Source organism: Tamandua tetradactyla, chromosome 18 (genome assembly GCF_023851605.1).
Source record: "Tamandua tetradactyla isolate mTamTet1 chromosome 18, mTamTet1.pri, whole genome shotgun sequence".
NCBI classification, from domain to species: domain Eukaryota; kingdom Metazoa; phylum Chordata; class Mammalia; order Pilosa; family Myrmecophagidae; genus Tamandua; species Tamandua tetradactyla.
Window position 1 is genome coordinate 939,438 of NC_135344.1, and position 22,365 is coordinate 961,802.

Genomic DNA, 22,365 nt, shown 5'->3' on the forward strand with positions numbered 1-22,365 from the left:
TCATATTCCTCCCACCATCATCCCACACCCTTAAAATATATTGCCACACACATTCCCCTGATTTCTGTCTATATAAATTGGAAAACTCACACAGTTCTTTTGGAGTATAACCTTCTCATGTGTGATACTTTGTACCTCACCTTTAGGGGCTTTTTGGGACTTTAGTCTAGTTATAGGTCTGAAAGAAATGAAGGGTGGGGGGGTGGGTCATGAAAATAATTAGAAATATCCTCCAAGCAATTTGCTTAAGGGCATTCATTTTCAGTTTCATCTGGTGAAACAGGTTAATCACTCAAGGGCTAATCCCTTCAGAAGGAGGTTGGGTGGCCAACTCTTCACTGCAGGCTGGAGGTGGGGCGGCTATGTCCTCAGGGCAGACTATTAAAGGATTATGTAGAGAAGACTCAGTATGACCTAGGTTTTCAACCTCACCCCGACATCATTATCAATCCATATGTCACATTTTTCAGGGTCCCGCTCCTTTCCAATCAATTCCCTCACTTTAATGGCAGACACCATGCAACATTGAGATTTCAGTTTACATTGTAAAGTTGCTACACTAACAAGATTCTGTGTCAGATTTTCAGAGATCTCAATTCTACAGCTACAGGAAATAAGATTTTCCTTCAGGATACTCATAGAAGCTTCTATATCTATCAGACAGCATTTAAGCTTCTTGTTTGAAGCCTTAAGCCCATCCCTTTCACTCCTTAATGTAGCCAGTGTATCTAACAACAACCAGCCAACATCTCTATACCCCTTATTTCCAAAAAACTCTGTAAAGGTGTCAAAAACATTATACCCCAGAGCCTGGCTTTGTACAAGTGACGCATTAGGGGAATCGAATGATGATATTTTGACTATCTCCTTTGCCAACTCACTCCATGGATTGGGAGTGTCATTCTGATTATGGGAATCAGAGTCCTTAGTGCCTTTGAGTCTAGTCAGAGTAGAAAACCATTCATAAAAATGCATTTTAAAGATTCTGTTTCTTAAGAACCACTCCTGGCACCAAGATGTATTAGTTAGGGTTCTCTAGAGAAACAGAATCAACAGGGAACACTCGCAAATATAAAATTTATAAAAGTGTCCCATGTGACCATAGGAATGCAGAGTCCAAAATCCACAGAGAAGGCTGTGAAGCTGATGATTCTGATGGAAGGTCTGCATGAACTCCACAGGAGAGGCTTGCCAGCCAAAGCAGGAAGAGAGCCTGTCTCTTCTGAATCCTCCTTAAAAGGCTTCCAGTGATTAGATTAAGCATCATTGCAGAAGAGACTTCCCTTGGCTGATTACAAATGGAATCAGCTGTGGATGCAGCTGACATGATCATGATCTAATTCTATGAAATGTCCTCATTGCAACAGACAAGCCAGCACTTGCCCAACCAGACAAACAGGTACCACTACTTGGCCAAGTTGACACATGAAGGTGACCATGACAGCTATCATTCCTCTATTTTCCTCACTCATGGTTTTTTACCTTCTCTCTGCCTAGGAAAAATGGTGAGGTGAGGTAAAAATGGTTGGGATACTGGAGTTACATTATCTAAGCCTGGCAACCCAGCTCTGCAGGAGTAACTGCTTGACCTTGATCAAATACATTAACATCTCAGTGTCATTGTTTCATCATCTATAAAAGGGGAATAATAAAATGCTTATTTTGTAGAGTTGTTTTGAGAATTAAATGAGAAAATGCATGTGAGGCCACCCAATAATGCTTGTTCATAAAAATTATCTCTTTCCCTTCCCCACTTTCCTACTCCCCCCCCCCATGAGGAGGAGCTGATCCATTTCCCTGGTTCAGAAAATGCTTTGATGGGGAGAGGGGAGAGGACAAATCCACACCCACATTCTCCCTTTAAAAAGAAAAAGAGATTCTTCTAGGCTGGTTGGCATTTCCAGAGGGCTTGTGTTCAGTCTGGGGAGTCTGTGTTTGCTAGATGAACCTGGATTTCTGATAAGCTACTGTTTCCCTGACTCCAGTCCAAACCTGAGCTGAGTGTGCCATCTGGAGGATACCAGCAGACAGGCAGGCACTGTCCACTTCAGATGGACAGGACCCCTGGAAACAAGATCAAGTTTCATTCCTTCACAGAAGGAACATTTACTGGGGACTGACTATGAACTAGGCACTACAAACAGGACAAGATACAGCTCTGCCCTCAATGAGCTCACAATCTAGTGAGCACTTCATACTCTTGATTGATTTCCATGTCCAAACTGAGACTTGGTTTCTGGAAGGAGGAGTCTCTCCTCTGACAGTACCATATGCATTTACCCCTGACAAACTGCACAGTCACTAATTAACTGAACCGGGTCTTATACTAAGGGTCTTAGGCTTGGATTCCAGTCTTATTGACACTCAATCACAGCAGATGTGGACATTGGAGGGCCCCTACCCTCATTTATGCAGTTGAGTGGAGGTAAAGTGAGTTGACCAGGGTCACCCAGGTGTATGGCTGGACTGTGAAAGTCACTCTGCCAATGTGGGTGTTCTCTCTCGCATATCAAGTAGCCAAGACAGAGAGGGTACATTTGTAATTCTCTGGCCTGAATGTACTTCAAGTGCAGGTTGATAGAAGTTCGTGGTTTTTAGAGCTTGTTGAAGCCTTAATTTGTCAAAGATAAATAAATGGGGAACCCTGGCCTCTGGCCTAAATTCCCATATCTCTTCTCACCCTATAAATCTAGTCCATTTGGAGAAAGCTCTTCTGACTACAAGGGTGTTCCTTTAGTGGTCAGAAATGTCTCTTCATTTTGAATTGTGCTTATGGTCCAAGAATCCCATAGCTTTTAAAAGGTAACAATTTGGTTGGCTACGTACAACTCAGAACACCTAAACTGGAAAGGAAATCTCTTTTCCAGAACCAGGAATATGTTTCAGGATACTAAGCATTGTGCCAACATTATACCATTTTCAGACCTATACCATAGATCTTTCTTGCTCTGCAGCCAGGTTCATTTCACCCATAGTTGTTAAACATGCATTGTACACCTACCAAGGCCAGGTACTGTGCTAAGCAAAGTCCTGAGATAATGGCAATAGACAAGACAACCACTGTGACTATCCTTAGGAAGCTTGCAAGTAATTAGACAAATAATTATGTCAAATTCTAATAGGTGCATAAAAAGGACCTGGTGTAGAGGGTTGAAAAGTGCTGCCCCCAAGTTTTTATCCATATGGAACTTCAGAGTTACCTTATTTGGAAATAGGTTCTTTGCAGAGGTAATTAAGGTGAGGATGAAGATGAGATCACCCTAGATTAGAATGGACTCTAAATCCAGTGACAGTGTCTTCATAAGAGACAAAAAGGACACAAAGAGAGGCAGAGAAGAAGGCTAAGTGATGGTGGAAGCAGAGAATGGAGAGATGCATCTCCAAGCCAAGGAACACAAGGATGGTTAGCAACCACCAGAACCTAGAAAGAGGCAGGGAAGAATTCTTCCTCCAGAAGGAACTAATCCTATTGATGCCTTGATTGTGGACATCTGGCATCCTGAAGGGTGAGAATATAATTTCTGTTGTTTTAAGCCCCTCAACTTGAGGCAATTATTTTTATGGCAGCCACAGAAAATGAAGAGAGATGGCTTCTCAGAGGAAACATCAAGGATTCCATGACTGCAGACTGAACCTCTATTTTCTCCTCACTCCCTGTAAACCTGCTACTTCACTGATACTTTGTACAAGCCCCTTAGCCTCTCAGAGTTTCTTCCTCATGAACCTAAGTGAAGATAATGCCCAACTCCCACTAAGGTTCCTGGTGGCAGAATGAAAAAGGGATGGATTTTAGAAACGACAGACATGGGATTAAATTACATATCCATCAACCTTGACAAGGTCTTTACCCTCCCTAAGCCCCTTTCCTCATATTTTAATAAAAATGGTAATATTTACTTTACAGGATTGTCAAGGATTAGAAATGTCCTATGGAAAGCTCCTCAAGAGTGCCTAGCACCTGGTTGGTACTCCCCAGAAGATATTCAACTTTTCCATACCTATCCAGGATTCTTTAAAGTATCAAGGGTATACATTTCCCCCTTTCTAAGAGAACATGGCATTTTCACAGACTTGAAGATTTCTTTAGCTATTTATCATCAAAAAAGATGATTGACTCAAGAAGAATCTTAAAGCTTAGAAATGCATGGCACTTTGCTGAGGGTGTAATCTGATCAAGTTAGGTAAGAAACAGACTTTTTAACAATATTGCTATCACTATTTTATACTAGTTGTAAAGGATATAAACATTAAAAATTGAACATATTTGGTTTTGTGAGCATTTGAAAAATAAAGTCTGACAAATAGCTATCTTATGAAGTGAAATCTTGCTTTTAAAATTTCCTGAGTTTCCTGGGTTTTGTGATTTCTCAAAGAGCTAACTAAAATGGCTCCTTGACCCCTTAGTTCACTAAAGGCTCAGCCTCTTCAACAGAGAAGCATCATCTCCAAATTCTTCAAGCAACTAGGATTAAACCTTGGGACTCTCTGTTTCTCACAGTTTGCATAAAAGGGAAATTATCCCTTATGTGTATTGGATAAATATTTACTTAGTTCCTGCTGGGTGCAGTGCATCATTTTAATCAATAATATTTTTTAACATTTACCATGCGAATGTAACTCTGTCTTATTTTAAGTACCTCCTCTTTTAATTCTTCTATTCTTACCTTCTAACTTTCTATGTGCATCAAGCTAACTTTATCAGCAACACTCTTCCAGCACCATCATAAATTAATTACTAAGCACCGCTATGATACTATGGCACTCATTCTGCTTTCTCCCTAGTGAAATGTGGCCTTCCTCATCCTGAGTTCAGTTTACCTTTCCCCAATGGCTGTAGTGGCATAGAGTCCTTCCCCACAGCCACAGCTGGCTATTTTCACCAATCCTAACCTAATGGGAAATCTACAATCTCTCCATGTCACTTTTTCTATGAACTTTCATATATATTTAATAATAATAATAACTAGCACATATTGAGCACCTTGTGCACAGCAGTGAGTGTTATAAGCACTTTATACATATTAAATTATGGAGCGCATCATCTATGCACTTACATATATATTTAATAATATAGCTTCTGGCTCAAATTGTAAGTTGAAAAATAGAAATCATTTCATTTCAGTGTTTACCAAAATTTTAAATTTTCCTTCAATTTGACCCAGCAGTTCCTCTTCTAAGAATCTGATGTCTGGAAATATTCATATACCTGCCTAAAATTCAAGTCCACAGTTGTCCATTTCAGTATTATTTATAGCAACAAAATATCAGAAACTCTTTCAATGTCTGACAATGGTTCTGTACCATTTTCTATGAACTTTCTATGAAAGACTATGCAGGAGTTAAAAACAATAAGACATATATATATATGAACTGATGCATAAAAAGCTCCAAGGCATATTTTTAAGTCAAAATAAAATGTCATACATTGTATGACCCTTGAAAGCAAAGACTGTGCTTAGTCTGGATGAACTCAGGACCACAGAAGTCAGTGCTGAGATGAAGTAGGTCATGGTACAGGGAGTGTCAGAGCAGAGACCAAGCAAGGGATTTACTGGCTGATTTTTATTTGGACTTTCAACTCATTGTTGTGGCCGGTTTCAGTATTGACAGGTCTTTTCACAAAGATCCTTTCCCTTTCCTACCACAAATATCTCAATATATAGGAAATTAGCATCAGAAAGATCCTTAAAGATCATCTAATCTGAAACCTTCTCATGCCAAGATGAGGAAAGTGAAGTCCAGAGAGGGTAAACAATCTGCTTAAAATCACACAGCAAGTCATTAATACAACAGTGACTAGGGCTCTGGGCTCCTGATTCCCACTCCAGTGCTTTTTCCAGACATTCTATTCTGAATGAACAATGCTATAGCCATCTTGATCCCTTGAGTAAACTTAGATGGTCTGGTTATAATAAATTATGTAAAATAAAGCATTGAAATTATGTGATTGGCCCTACATGAACTCAAGTGGAGAAAGAGGAGAAAGGGAAAAGAAACTTCTAGCTAAGGAAGCATCAAGAACAAAGACAGTCATAAGGAAACCTACCCAGAAAGGGAATCATCTGGTATACTTAGATGGTAAGAGGAATAAAGAGGGACAATAAATTATTCCTCTTTCACTTTTGGCAAAACCATTCACTTATTTCATTCTTTCAATAAGTGTGTAGAAAGTTTACCTGTAAATACTTAACACTGTGCTAGGCACTGAAAATACAATAACCATAACATAGTCCAGTCTTCAAGGAAGTTATAATCTAGTGGGTTAAACTAAAAAAGGAGACAAATAATTTTATACTGTGTGATATGTGCTATGAGAAGTAAGTGTCAGGAGCTGTAGAAGCACAGAGGAGGAGCACCTAATCCAGATTTAGGGAGGTTTTTGGCAGCAAAGTAGGGTTCAAGACAGAAGGAAAATCATATCAAAGGCACTGTATCTAGAAAGAATGTGACTTGTCTTGAGTACAGCTCATAATTCAATATGGCAGAACATAAAGTGTGCAGAGGTCATGGTAAAAAGTGAAGCTAGAGTGAAAGGCATTGACCAGCTCATGCTGGGCCTTGGAGGTCATGCTTTTTATTTGAGGGATTTCCCTAAGGGCAAAGAGGACTCTTGAGAATATTTAAGCACCTGAATAACACTATGAGATGCACACTTTACATGGACTGACCACTATCACTGCTGACTGGTGATGAGAATGGAAGGAGGCAAGATTGTAGGCAGGGAGACCATTCAGCTAGCTATCACAATGTTCTAGAAGAGTAATGAAAGGGACAAAAAGGGCCTGAACTATGAAAGTGACAAGGAGCTTAGGATAAGTAGATGCAGTCAAGAAATATGAATAAAGTAGAATTGACTGATCGTGAGGATCGGTTAGAGATTGAGAAGGAAAAGTCAAGAGTAACTCCCAACTTTACACCTTAGATCACTCATGTCATGATGGTGGTGAACACCAAGATAAAATATGACCAGTATGGAATGCATGTCTTTGAGAGTGTGAAGGCCTGAAATTCAAACATTATTTGAATAATTTCTAAAAAAAAAAATAATGATTTTGATAATTCCAATGCACATGATATCTGAGCCTAACCGAAGGACCCAATTGAATAGCTAGAATACATGGCTACCCTGATGCATTTGGAAAATGAAAGAAACAGCTCTTGCCAAGTTCACATCTTGAATGTGAGTTGGTTTACCTGACCTAAATACAAATCAAGACATATCAGATTTAGACGCTGTTAATCTTGACCAAGTATGTAAGAAAGGGAGAGAGTAGGAAAACAAGGCATTAACTATATTTCAGCAGGAATCATTATATATCTTGGACCCCTTGCATAAAACAGAATCCTAATGAGTGAAACATGGATTAATAGACCCCAAGAACAAGTTCATCCTTCTGCCACAACATCATGACAGATTAAACTTCATGCAGAACGTGTTTGGCTATAAGAGTTCTGGCTTTTGCCAAACCTCATAAAATTCATTGGAGCTGTGTTACAGACCTCAACATGGTAAGGGTCTCCAACTCTAAGCTCTGAGCCCTGTAATAATGTATTTTTCTTGGGATGATCGCTCTTGGGGCCTTGGATTTGATTCAGGTCCTTCTAGGACTTGAGACATTTTCAACAAGTCAGAATCGATGTGTTGTCTTCAATTAACGGCTTTGTTAGGCAAAGGAACACCAGATCAGCCACCAACATGTTATGTCTGGGGAAGCTTCTTCAGCCTTTCTGACAGGCCAAATGTATTGTGATGAGCCTGGTTCCTGTCAAAAGCAATGAGGATGACAACAAGGGCCACTGGGAATATCAGGCTTGATTCAACCAAAGCCACTGAAACTTCAAATGCCTGGCGTGTATAGTATGGTTTGAACATGATGATTTGCAAAACAATGAGAGTTCTGGATAGGAATTGATCAATTATGAGAAATAACAGGAAAGACAATTCTCAAAGCAGAAATGAATAACAGGAGAAATATTGATAATCAAATAGAACATAGAAATGAGGGAAGAATGCACATGCTCTTTATATACTTTTATTTTTTAAGAAATCAACTCAATATTGATTTGCTCACCAAATTCTTTAATTCAATAAAAATACCGAGCCTGAACTTTGTGTTGGAAGTACTATGGAGACTACTAATGCAAAGGCTTTGATATAAAGAGAGGATTTGGGTAGAGAGACTACATCAAAAACTCTAATACAGGCGGAAAGTCATATTTCCTAAAAATATTTATTTTCATGGTCATTATGAGACAATGAGGTTTGAGGAATCCAGGGGATTGGACTTGACTTCAAGTCTTGATTCTGCTATTTATACAATGTCTGGCCTTGGATACTGTTATAAAGACCAACATACAATGCCCAGCACTTTGTAATATTCAGTAGATGCTTCATGAATGAATTTGATACTTCCTATGGGCCACACAATGCACTGAGTATATATGTTTTCCCTCATGAAATTCCAACCACACTATGGGGGAGGTATTATTAATGTCCCTATTTTATAAATAAGAGTCCCAGGGTTTAAGGAGTTTGCATCATCTGCACATGGTCACACAGCTAGTGAGTGGGAAAGACAGAATTCAAACCCAAGCTGTCCAATTCCAAAAATAAAATCTCAAATCTCTGCTTAGAGTAAAGTGTTCCTACATGGAATGGGGGCAGAGAAGATAATCCAAGTAGGAAATCATGGAGAAAAAATTCTGGTAAGATAGAGAAAATTCAAAGGAAAATTAAGAGAATATCGAGTAGAAGAAATGGGCAATTCTCCATATTCAAGCAAGAGGGAAGAGGCAACTCTGGCTGGTGTGTGAGATGGTGTCTTCTCAGGAAGTAGCAGCTGCTCCACAATTAGGATTCACAGGTATTAGCAAGTCAGAAACAAAGACCTCAGTTTCCAATTGCCATGGTGTTTGGTGTCTGCCACATAAAGGCTTTATGAAGCTAATAGATGAATGTCCTGTCTTTGGTGGGGTAGTTAGCTACAATATGTAGGAGTGAGCAGGAGTCAGCAAACTGTGAGCAGCAGGCTAAAGCCAGCTCACTATCACTTTTTATAATAAAGTTTTATTAGAACACACATGCTTACTTATTTATATAATGTCTAAGTCTGTAACTTTCAATGTTTCAAAGGCAGAGATTAAAAAGAAGTGATGGCCTGAACAGCCTATCTGGCTGTTTACTGAAGACATTTTCTAATTTCCATGATAAAGCTATGTGAGATAACAAATATGGAAACATCTAGCCAGTGTCTGATACATCAAAATTAGGTGGAAATTTAGTTTTTTTCTGAATCACACCATCAAGCTCACTTGCCTCTACCCAACTGGACTAATTCACACCAAGCAGCCAGTCATGGTGACCTTTGAAGGTGACTGTCAATATAAAGGAGGTAATTAGTGTTCAGTAGAATATTGGCCATGGACTGAACAAAGAGCTTTCCTACCTCTTATCCCATTGAATCCTCCCCACAACCCAGGAAGGCAGGCACTACTGTTTCCATTTAACAGAAGTTACACAGCTAAGAAGCAGTAGAGGCAGAATTTTAATTCAGGCTTGTCTAAATTCTATCATTAGACAATTCCCATAAAGTCCTAAGTAAATAATGAGAGGATTTGCTGGCCTGGATGTCACCTTCATCTCTTCTTCTAGGTGAAGATCATGGCCTCCTTGGGTAGTGTGGACCTGCTATCAAAATGATATTGACAATCAGACTTTGAAGTTGGATCTCAGCTAAGATGTCAAAAGAATGGGTCCATGGAAATGGAGATCACCATCCCATCAACACCAGGAATGGTAGTTTCATGGAAAACTGGGAAGACTGATGAAGAGGGTATAAAATTAAAATTTCAGAGGAGGAGAGAAAAGTGACCAAATACAACTGAAAAAAGAAAAGGAAGAATCAGGAGAGACAGAGGGAAAAGAAACATAGAAAAGTGGGATCACCACTGCTGCCAGGAAGGAAAATGATTCAAACAATGTTATGGCCTCCAGATATACCTCCTACCTTCACCAATGCACTGGTTGGAAATTTAGGTCTATGTCACATCCAACCATTTCTATAAGGTATCCCATTGTTATATAAGGTGTGGGCAGAGAAAGAAACCATGATGCGGATATTGTCATACTTAAGAGCAATGACTCTGGAGTCAGACTTATGTTCACATCCCATCCTTATTATGTCTTGCTGTGTGATGTGGGCAAGTAACTTGACAGTTGAGTTTCCCCAACTGTTAAAGATGATTAATAATCATGCTTCATTGGCCCAACATTATGATTAATTTTTTAAGTATAAAGTGTTCAACCTGTAATAAAATGCTCAACAAATATTAGACATGGTATATTAATGTTAAGAGCATTACAAAGTATTGCAGAAACATATCAGGGACAGCTTCTTGAAGGATATGCTTTAGCTGAGTCTTGAGAGAAGTTCAAGAGGGGAACACTGACTGGGGTGGATGGTGGAGGTGAGGATGAGAACATGGACTTGATCACCTTGTTTTCAACCCCATTCACTCTCCATTCTAGCCCAAAGCATAAACCCAACCCTGTCGCTACCTCTGCTTAAAACATATTAATTCAAACTCTTTAGCATACAGCATGCAATTAATGGCCTCATTCAATGTGCATTAATTAAGTACCCACTATATATCAGGGACTATACTTGTGAAGAATAATACATGGGCCTTGTGGTGGTTTGGAGTGGTATGTACCCCAGAAAAGCATGTTCTTAAACCTAATCCATTCCTGAGGGTGTGAACCTATTGTAAACAGGACTCTTTGATCAGGTTACTTCAGCTAAGGTGTGCCCTCAATTAGTGTCAGTCGTAAGCCTATTACTGGAGTCCTTTTTAAGCAGAATGAAATTCAGACAGATGGGAGAGAAAGTCACAGAGGGAACAGCAAGTAGCTGAACATCAATGGAATCTCGAACAAAAAGGAGAGGCCAGGGGAGGCCGCCATGTGCTTCCTATGTGACAGAGAGGTCCAAGGCTGAGGATCACCAGCAATCAGCCCCAAAACACCACAACCTTCAGGGAGAAGGCACCCCCTTGATGATGCCTTCATTTGGACTTTTTCCTAGGCTCAAAACTGTGAGCTAATAATTGCCATGGTTTAAGACAAACCATAGTATTGTATTTGCTTGAGCAGCAGAGGAAACTAAAACAGGCCTTGACCCCAAGAAGTTCAGAGACTAGTGGGGAGGAAGATGAATGGGAAGCAGGGCCAGTACAATGTAATCAGAGCTATGGCAGGCAGTTACACACAATGGTAGGGAGGAGGCAAAGGACTCACACCTCCTTTCAATCAATGGTCTTGGGGAAAGCCTTACAGTGGAGATAAGGTTGAGCTACATTTTGAAAACCAAGGAGAAAATCAGGAATATTTCTATAAGAAAAGGCATTTCTAGTCAGAGGGAACAGCAGACAGGAAAGCAAACAAACTGACATTTTGGTGGAGTCCAACAGTGTCCATTATGGTTTGTGGAAGGTGCATGTATAGGGCTACAAGAGTGAGGGGTGGGGGAAGGAGGCAGAGGGTAGATCAGGGATCTTAGATGCCTCAGCTAAGGAGCTTATCTTGTAGACAATGGGAATCCATAGAAAGGCATTAAGCAAGGGAATGACAAGGTCAGTGCTGCAGAAGATGGACTGGACATAGGCCAAAAGAGAGGGATGGAGACCATTGAGAACGCCTGCAATAATTCAGGTTATACCAGACAAGTAAGTGAATGAACAGATGAATTAATGATCATACAGATGAATGAGTCTTATAACTTCTGCTGTAGTTTCTTCTCATTGCGAAAGGCAAGTGGCTTTCATATCCTCTCCAACTGCTCCCCCCACCCCAGGATTACTGAATGGGTTTTTGCTTTTGTACACATATGTGTCTCTTTCTCAAATGCATGGATCCGGAGCTGTAGGCTGAGCATCTTGCATTATGCTGGTTATATTTAAACAATTGACTCTGTGAGGCAAGTGCCCAAACCAATTAAATCAGAATCCCTAGAGGACCGAGGCAGAGAATAGAAATAAACAGTCAAGGTATAGTTTGAACCAAAATAGTTAGCAATTAAAACAATTCTGAGATTGTTTTGACTATGGGAAGTGAAAAATGAGGATACCAAGAATAGGCAAAAGCCTGAAATGGGGCCATAAATAGAACACCCACCCTTGGAAATATCACAGTTATTCAGAGGTCAATGGTACTCTCCTTTGATACATTAATTAATAGCATTAATACACTAATTATGTGCATGCCACATGGCAGTGGGATACAAAGACTAATAAGATGCCATTCATACTCTCAAGAGGCTCCAAGCCTAGTGAGACTGGGTGGGAAGCCAGAAAGCACACTGCATTGTAACAATTATTAAGATATGAACAATAAGGGATCCCCTCATTTTACCTGGGAGTCAAGAAAGACTTGGCATAGGAGGTTTTAGTCAAGAAGGATCTAGAAGGATGAGTAAGACTATACATCATAGGAGAAATAGCTCATGCAAAGCAGAGATGTGCAAGGCAGTTGGGACTCGGAGAACATGAAAAAGAGCTTGGCCAAGTCTGAGTACTTATACCTGAGAGCCTTAATTATCCCTTTGTCTCCTTCTCTTGAACTCAGGGCAAAGGCCTGAAAAGACAGCTCCTGCCTCTTAACATCAAAAAGGCTGGGAACAAACTTAGTCTTCAGGCATAAGACAGCTATAAATTGGAACACCTATCAGTTAATTAGCACATCCAGCATATCAGAAAAACTATAAGCCAACCTTGTTAATAATGCAAACAGATGTGGTCCATCTCAAGGGAACTTCCTGAAATACATGTATGAATTTCAGAGTTTGGTCAGTTGCATGATAAACTACAGGGAAAGCTGAATTCCCTTCCTGAGTTCAGCACATAGTAGCTGTATGACCTTCAGAATGTAACATTCTCCCTGAGCTCTCAGTTTCCTGAACCCTAAAAGGGCATGAGTACAAGAGTGATAATTCCTGCTCCTTAGGGTTATTGCAAGAATTAAACACGACTTATGTGAGATGACCTATCAGAATCCGACACCCAGCAGGTGATTAATTATGGAAGCCCCATAGATTCCTCCCATCCTTTTGGTCCTGAATTGAGTTCAAGGTTTAGCATCCTGCTCATAGTGGATGCTCATACATTCTTGGTTTAAGCATGTATCAACCTCCACACAGACTCACTGAGTCTACTTAAACATTGGCCAAATAAGGAAAATAATAGCCTTTACTATGAGTGTTTATTAGGTACCAAATACTTTGCTTGTATTTCCTCATTTAATTTTCACAACTACCCAATGAAGTAGCTAGAAATTATGCATTGAGGAATTCTGAGGCTCAGAGAGTTGAGAGGATTTCCAAAGTCATACAACTAACAAGTGACAGAGTCAGCAATAAACCAGGGCTGTGTCCACCAAAACACTCTAACTCCAAAGAAGGTCATTCCCTACAACGAGACAGAGGTGCTCTAAGCTGCTTTGGTTTGCAAACCAGACCAATTTGCACCACTTGCACTTCAAAGTGGACTTGTCTCAAACCTGGCTTGTTCATATATGTCAGTGTCTTCTGTGCATCAGAAGCTATGTCTATGTGATTTGCTCTGTTCAAGATGGTATTTCTGGAACTTTGCTATAATGATAAATTATGAGAATAATTCTCATGATACATCAATAGAAATGGGGATAGCAGCCCAGACAGTAATCAGAAGACACTCTTAATTTTTTTAAGTCAGTAAGAAAATAAATCAATGAGCAAGAGTTGGGACAATTGAAATGGGCAAAATGGCCTCTGTTTCTCAGTATCAGTCATGTTTGGCCATTTGGGATATGTTTTGTGCCTTTTTATAAACTTCCAGATTTTATACTTTCTGTTCAGCCTTTCAAATTTCCCAAGAATATGGTTTTAAAAGAGAGAAAAAATAGAACCTCTGCCCTTTTGTATCACTTTCAAGAAGGTACTTGTTGCATAAGGAAATTTGAGCCATAAAAAGCCCTCCCAGGTTTGCTTCAGCTCTTTCCTTTAAGATCTTTTGTTTTCTCTTTAACTTTTTTTCTGGTAAGTGAGTAGTCTTTGGATGATCAGTGTTGCATATCTTTGGGAAAAATTCATGCCAGACTAGTCAAATCATAACAGTTGCTTTCATCAGCTTACAAGTTTCCAAGTTACTCCCCAACAAAGAAACTGCAACACAAGCATTCATTTCTTCTCTAATTTTGACATTGGAAATGTCCATTTGAAATTTGTTATATTAAAAAAGAATCATAAAACTGTACTGTATCACCACGAATCTAAAAAGGAATCCAGAACCAGGCAGTGGACAATGCTTACTGTGATCCTCCTGTCAGCTCTCAGCACACACAGGAAATAAACTCTGGGTGTCTGCATGCCACAATATTCACTGTGGTCAATCTTCTAGAAATGTCTGGCAGCTTGGTCACTCTCTGTGAACCTCCCAAGCCAAAGGACTGCAGTGCACTTTTTAACTGGGGAAAAGAGCTGTCCTCTCCCAATTCTGCCATGACTATCTGAGAGACTTTGGGTGAGTCAATCTCCCTGGGCCACTGTTTCTTGAGCTATCATTTGAGAATATTCCTAAAATGCACTGTTACACATTATGCTATCTACCTAAACAGTGTAATGATGATTTTCTTTTCTTGATCAAGAAAATTCATCATTCCATTCAATTTCATAAATATTTTTGCAGGCTGTTTGCCAAGCACTAGGGGTAAAGAAGTAAAAGTCTTCACCCTGTATTCTATAGTCCTGTGACATTTTCTATGATGGCACTTCCTAACTGATGCTCCAGGGCACAAGGGACAGATGTTCTTAGGGAGGGTGGACAGGGCTGAATAGGGAGTAAGCAGCCTCCCCTCTTTATCCCCATGCACTGAACAAATATCTTTTCTGTGAATGCTCCACTGTGAAAAGGTTGAGAAGAACTTTACTAAGACTAATGCCTGGAGTTATTTGCTCCAAACCTGAATAACCCATTTTTTATGCTTTTAAATTCTTATAGTTTATAGTAACTTTATTTTCTGTTTTCTTCCAGTTAATGGCCACATTTTACTATCTTGAGAGTTCTTTCCTCCTTGGTGGCTGTTTCCAATCTTCTTTAGAGCCAGAAACAAAGCAATTAAGCACAAATCACATTACATCCCATAATCGCTTGCTGAGTATGTGTTATGTTAGGCACTCCTGGCTCTTGCAGGAGGAACTTCACAGATGAAGGAGGTACATAGCTGCATTCCTCAATGAAATCATGACATAAAATTTTAAGTAAAATAAGGGTCACTGGGCCCTAGATGACTAGTAACGAGCCCCTCCAATCCTAGCACAAACATTTGCAACCACTGCAAAATGCATCAGAGGTTCTAAACCAAAACTCAATCACAAAATTCTAAAATTTGAACTAAGGAGTAAACACCAGACTGCAACAGCAGAAGCCACACAAGTCTGAAATGGGATTTAATTCACAATTTTAGCTCCATCAGTTTCAATTACTAGTGGTAATACTTGGCATTTTAAACTGCATGCTGTCTATCTCAGCTTCCTCTTTTGAAAATGTTGAAAAATAATATCTACCTTCAGGATTATTGTACATTAACGATAACTGATCCAACACAGTCCTGACTCCAAGTTGGTGTTGGATAAATAGTAATTTTTTTTAAGTTTTACATCCTATATTTGGAAATTCACTGATTTATAATAAGAAAAGAAAGTGTTCCAAGTACTTAAATTTAAGTGCCAATTACTGAAATGCTTGGGAAGTGTGGAATATCTTGTCTAGTATATTTTCCAATAACCAACAACCCTATTCACACCAAGCTCACTTCTGAAATGCTTTTACAATTGCATTGCTATCTTTTTCCTTGCATGTTTTCATTTTCTGGCTGCTAAAACAAACACCATAAGTGGGTTGGCTTAACAACAGGGATTTATTGGCTCATGTTTTCAGAGGCCAGAAGGTTTCCCTCCTCTTGGGCCAGTAGATCCTGGCTGACCTGCAATCTTTGGGATTTCTTGACTTTTCCATCACATGGCAATATACATAGTACCATCTTCTCTTTATTTTCTGGTTTCCATTGACTTCCAGCTTCTGGCTGCCCATCTCCCACCCCCACCCATGGTTTCTCTCTCTATTACCTTTCCTATAAGGACCCAAATAATAACATTAAGGCCCATCCTGATTCATCCAGGCCACACCTTAACTGAAGTAAATTCATCAAAAAGCCCTATTTACAATGGGATCAGACTCACAGAAATGGATTAAAGTTAAGAACATAGATATTTATTTTTTGCATTATCTAACTCCAAGCCACCCTAATAGTTTTTGGAACCAGAATTGGAATGCTACTATAATAGATAACTAATAATATAGAAACAGCTTTGGAATTGGGTCATGCACAGAAGCTGGAAGAATAATGAGGTCCTTGGTAGAAAAAGTCTAGATTGCTTTGAAGAGACTGTTGGCATAAGCATTGATGTTAAAGGTACTTCTGATGAAGCTTTTGAAGGTAAGGATGAATGTTTTATTGGTAATTAGAAGAAAAGTGGGCCTTGTTATAAAGTGATAACATAGTGCTGTGATGTAAGATTGGTAGTAGAATTTGTAAGCAATGAACTTGGATATTTAGCTGAGGAGATTTCAAATTTAAGTGTGTAAGGTATACACTGGCTTCTCCTTGCAGCTATTAGCAAAATGAGAGAGGAAAGGGATAAGCTGAGAACTGAACTCTTAAGCACAAATAAACCAGAAATTGATGGCTTGAAAAATTCCAGATAGTGTGTTCTGAGACAAGGGCCAGAAGCAGCTCTATCAGGGGACCTCTGTGACCTTCCAGGAAGTGAGTCTCCAGGGGACAGGCTTCCATCTGAGGATTTAACTGAACATACCTTTGCTGAAGAGGGTTTGGCTAAACATAGAACCAGTTAGCCATTTCAGTGAAGCCAGGCTTGGAAATGCAGTTATCCTGGAAGGATCTGTAGAAAGTTGTGTTTCCTGATAGTTTGGACCTCTATGAACTGCACACAAAGCCAACAAGGTTTTTGTAAAATTTCTATGAGCAGAACCACTGCCAGCCTGAACTGAAAGGGACAGGAAGGGGAAAACTGAAGGAAGGATGATCCAAAAGAAGAACCATGGAAGCAAGGTCTGGGTTAAAAAGATCTGCCCAGGCCATTAGAAAAGAGCTAGCCCATCCATGTTGTTCAGGGAGAGGGCAACCACCCCAAAGCTCAGAGTTGGTGGGAACTGCCCCAGCATGGAGGGAGAGCCTCATGCCATCCCAGTGCTTAGAGAGGGTAGAGTCTGTGCTGCAGCATTCATGGAGAGCCTGGCTGCAATTCTGATGTTTGGAGAGGATAGCCCTATTGTTCAGGGAGAGAATGGTCACTGTGAAAATGCTTGGAAGGGGTGGGGTAGCTGCTCCATCAGGACCAGAATACAAAGAACAAAGCCATAGATGGCTCTCAGACCTAGAGATCCAATGGAGTTTGCCCCACTGGGTTCCACACTTTTTTGGGACATATGACCCCTGTTTTCCTTCCCATTTCTTCTTTCTGGAATGGGAATTTTTGTGTTATGCCCACCCTCCATGGTTTATTGGAAGCACATAACTTCTTCTCCAGGTCTCACAGGTCCATCAGACAGCAGAATTTGCCCTAGGATGGACCACCCTCCTAATAGATTTTGATGAGACTTTGGATTTATCATTGTTCTAAAATGGCTTAAGGCTCTGAGGATGTTGTCTTGGAATGAATGCATTTTGCATGTGGGAAGAGCATGTCTTTTTGGGGTCCAGAGGGCAGACTGCAGTGGCTTGGAGTTATGTATCCTAGAAAAAAAGTGTTCTTAATTTTAATCCATTCCTGTGGGTATGAATGCATTAGTGAGGTTATCTCAGTTAAGGTGTGGCCCAACTGAATTAGTATGGGTGTTTATCCTATGTAGATTGGAAGTCCTTATAGATAAGGCTACAGAGAGAGAAGCCACAGGGAGCAGGCAGAACCTAAAAGAGAAAGTAGAAGCTGCTGCCATGCACATTGCTGTGTGAGGGAAAAGCCAAGGGATCTCAAAGTTGCTGGCTAGCCAGATGATACCAGCCCTAGGAGAAAACAAACCTCTAGCCTCTGAAATCATGAGCCAATAAATTCCCATTGTTAAGTCAACCCATTGTATGGTAATCATTTAGCAGCTGAGAAACTAAAACAATGCACAAGCCTTAAATAATTATTCTGAATGCCAATAGCCTCTGCAGTGTTTTGTACAGAGTGACTCTTCAAAGTTTGCAAAGGGAGCAAAGAAATGATTAAACATTTTTTTGACAGAGGTGTGAGGACTTGTGCTAAGTCAGGTTTGACAGTTCCTCTTTCTGATCACAAAATAGATAAACCCAGTGCTTGTGAATGGTCCCTGGCACCTAAAAATGGAATCATAAGCCACTTTGATAGTTTAACATTTCCCCACCAAAACAGCAGAGATGACAACATTTACTTTGATGGGTTCAGTGAGGAAATTAAGAGAGTGACAAGAAGTGTCTGGCATTGGATCTGCAGCTGGTATGTTCTCAAAGATTGTTGCTTTTCCTTCACCTACAGAATTGTGTTAGAAATTATGATTCATTGGAAATTCTAAACCTTAAGGAATAAGTGTGTGCATATGTGTGTGAGAGAGAGGGAATTTCATTTGCCAAAACTCCACTGGATATTTTAAAACCATGAGAAAAGCCCATAACCTAAATGCCTCTGGAACTATTTCCCATGTCAGAAAGCTTGGAGCCCTCATGTCTCTGCTCATTTTGAGTGTCCAGCCAGAGCTGAGAGTCTGCAGAATGCTAAGCAGTCAGAGTACCCCACAGGGAAAGAGTGGTTGGACCACTGAGTCAGGTGGGAGATGTGCAAATTCTGACCAGCAGAAATAGCAGCATCAGATAATGCCCTGGGCTAGCTCTACAATGGGCTTCATTATCATTCATGTGAATGAAGTGGGAATGAGTGCTGTCACCTCTTCCTGTGGTTTATTGAGTTTTCATTGACAAAAAAATAAGGACGCTTTTGTTTGCCAACATGTTGCCCTTTGCCAGCCAGCTCTGGCCCCAGCCATGTGAAGTTGCACTTCATGTTTTGATGAAGCACACATTCCCCAATGAGGGAAAAGTTTACTTCTTCCATCATACTCTCCTCACCACCACCTCCTCCAGATCCTGTCAAGTTTTAGAGAAAGAGGACAAAGCAGAAACAGAGCAGCCTGCTGAAAAACCACTTCTTGCTCTTAACCCAGCTTCTGAATCCAAAAATGCTAAACCACTCCTCTGGTGTTATCAGCCTCTGTGGTCAAGACCCTTAGCCCTGGTTCCTGATAGAGTCCGCGTGGGAAGGCTTTTTCCCATGGCCAAATGAAAGAGCCACGTCGGAGGTGGCAGGTGTCTCAGCACCATCTCGAAGCCCAGTCAGTAAACACTCTTTCTTCAGACATGAACGACAGTACAAAGACAGCTTTCCTTAACTGTGTTCCAGCTTTAGGTTCACCCTCTGGTCACCTCAATTGAATTTGAACCCCCATGTTAAACAAGCTCCTCCAAATGAGGAAACTGAGGTCAGTAGAGGTCATGAAGTGCCTGAAGTCACCTGGTAATAAGTGCTAGAGCCATCGCCCAGAGAAGAAAAACCTGTGTCCAGAAATAATAGATGTAAAAACACTACTGAAATAAAATGTGCAGGGTGTATCAGACACAGAATCTGGCTTAGAGCAGGTGTTCAAAAGTTGTTTCTTCTCCTCCCATACACAAAGAAAAATAAAATCCCATTAATGGACAGTTCTACCCCATGTCAGGCCCTTTCATCAGCAGAAATCTTTATTGTCACAAAAGGTAATGACAACCACAACAACAACATCAGTACCTGCCACTCTTCATTAAGCTGTTATTATATGTCTAAACATCAGCCTCAAAGCTTTAAACACTGTGTAATTTCAATTGACCAATGAGGAAGAGAAACATCCAAAAAGGAACATGTCTTCACCCACACTGACAACCAGAAACACAATGAATGTGCCTGTCCTAGGTGGGGACCAAAACCCACCTGCTAAATGTAGATGACCAAATACTTCATCAATAAATCAGGACAGATTTCAGAGTAAAAGGGAGGCACTATAGATAATTACTCTAGGACAGCTCATACACACCAGGATTGTCCTGGGCAAACCAGGACCTATAGTCACAAAATGTATAGGTTAGCAACACAAGTCCCAGGTTCCAAGAAGCCAATTCATTATTTTTCAGCAGTAAGCATGGGTGGACAGAAAGGCAGATGTCTCTGTTGTGATCCTTTGTAAGCCCAGGTCTGAAACCTCTGAAGAAGGCTGGGCCACATGGACTCTGGGGAAAGAAGACTTTAAATCTCTTCCAAGTTCCCTGTGAAACAGTCCCCTTGCTTATTTCCACTCCAGCCAACAAGGCCCTTCCTACTTTGGGGTCTTTGAATATGTGCCATCTTCCTTCCCTGAAGGGCCCCCCCCACTTCCTTGAAACTTTTCATCTAATTCTTACTTATTCAAGTATCAAGCTTAACTTTTTTTCAGAGAAGGGCTTTACTCAACCACCTTTGCACAGTCCCCAACCTGACTAGGGTCTGTCGTAGCATTTGTTACTTTCTCTTTCATACCATTTACAAAAGAACTCATGGATGAATTTCTTTAAATGGCATTTTTCTTTAGTTTATATTCTTGTAGACCATAAGTTTCATGACAAAAATAAAGTGGGGACTGCATTTCTTTTGTTCATCACTGTTTTCCCAGCAAGTTGTGCAGTGTCTGCTACACAGCAAGTATTCTAGAATTTTTTTATTGAATGAATTAACCAATTGCAAAGGACAAGAAATTGAAACCTAGAATGTGCCACTTAATCCACACAGTAATGCTGGGAAATAGATAAAATTTCCAAAGTACAGTTGGGAAACTGAGGCTTTCTAATTACTTTGCCTGTTCAAATTGACATGGATGCCAAATCTAGTCCAAGGCTGGTGCTCTTGATGCTATTTCCAAAGGTACAATTCATAAAGGACCAGCTTGGTTCTTCATCAGCCCAGGGAACAGTTGCATCTACCTGCAAGCCAATGTCCTTAGTGTCCTTCACAATCTCCCCAGGGGCTCTGAGGGACTGACCTGGAAGCCTGATCACAGCTTTGTTATAGGACCAGCATAGACCCATCCCCAAATCTTGGTTCTTGTGGCTCTGGGTACGTCTTGGAACTTCCATGAACCTTGGTTTCCTCATTTCTAAATATACTGTCAAATGTAATATGTAAATGTAAAATGGGGTTACATCAGTTTACTTTGAGGGCATTCTTGGAAGCTTGGGACAGATCTTTTTCAAGTGCCAAGCACAGTGCCTGCTCATTATACATACTAAATTTCAAAATAGGTGTTTTTATTGTTGTTGACATTGTTGCCAATACCCATTGGTAAACCCGATGTCTATGAATAAATTCAGAATGGGGGATGCATATTTCCAATGACCAGATTCCTTGAGTCAACTGTCCCAGAGGCTCAATTTTACTTCTTGAATATTCTTGAGATACCGAGTTAGTAATAAAGCAGCCTGATGCCAAGCTAATCATAGAAGTGGATGGTCTTTGAGGTTCTGAATGACATTTTGTTGAAGCCTAAGAATTCATTCTGCCCCTATCACATTAAAACCCACCTCTCTGGGGCCTCTGGAACAACTCAGTCCAGGATGGGACTACAAAAACCTTGCTAATTGCCAAGGACTTCATTCCTTTTCCCTCTGGATGGGCAGGCTGTGTACCCTCTGTTACTGAGCTAAACACAAAACATATGTCATCTCTTTCTAACCTCACAACAACCCTATGAGACAGATACTTTTGTCTCAGCTGAGGCTCGAAGAGGTTAATTAACTTGCCAAAGATCATACATCTAGTCAATGGCTAAACCAAAAATTGAGCTCAGGTCTGCCTGACTCCAAATCCCAGGCTCTTATCCTGTGTTAGAATTGTTGTCACAACTCTTCATAATTATGGTTCAGTCCTAAGGACACACTCTGATATTTTCAGTTCTACTTGGTGACTTCCATGTTCCCTCCATGCTGAAGTCATCCTTTCACAGACAAGGAAAGATCAGCCAGAGAGATGTCATAACTTGCCTGAAGGATGTAAATGGGAGCCACTGTGACTCCACTCAGTAAGGCAGCTCTTTTCATCAACAAAAACTTGTCCTCTAGGCTCCACATGGAGGGATGGAGGGGCAGCCCCTTCCATCAGCTCTTCTCATCTATAATCAGATGAGGGTGTTGCCCCATCAAAAGGGAAGCCTTTCTCTGACCTCTTGTCCCAATCT

The 22,365-nt window shown here is 40.4% G+C and overlaps 2 long non-coding RNA genes across 4 annotated transcripts in view; one reads left to right on the plus strand and one right to left on the minus strand.

The window, feature by feature from the left end:
- LOC143661903 (uncharacterized) overlaps nucleotides 1-22,365 on the plus strand; it is a 115,427-nt gene that overhangs the window by 88,584 nt on the left and 4,478 nt on the right. Inside the window, exon 4 of one of the 3 annotated variants that reach the window (XR_013164941.1) lies at nucleotides 11,588-12,208. The exons of 1 other annotated variant lie outside the window; for it this stretch is intronic. This is a non-coding gene — a long non-coding RNA (uncharacterized LOC143661903). Of the gene's footprint in view, nucleotides 1-9,652; nucleotides 10,609-11,587; nucleotides 12,209-22,365 lie in introns of those variants that run through there. One more of the 3 variants, XR_013164940.1, reaches the window with a different exon arrangement.
- The window catches only part of LOC143661904 (uncharacterized), a 125,908-nt gene that overhangs the window by 53,524 nt on the left and 50,019 nt on the right, over nucleotides 1-22,365 (minus strand). The window lies entirely within an intron of this gene.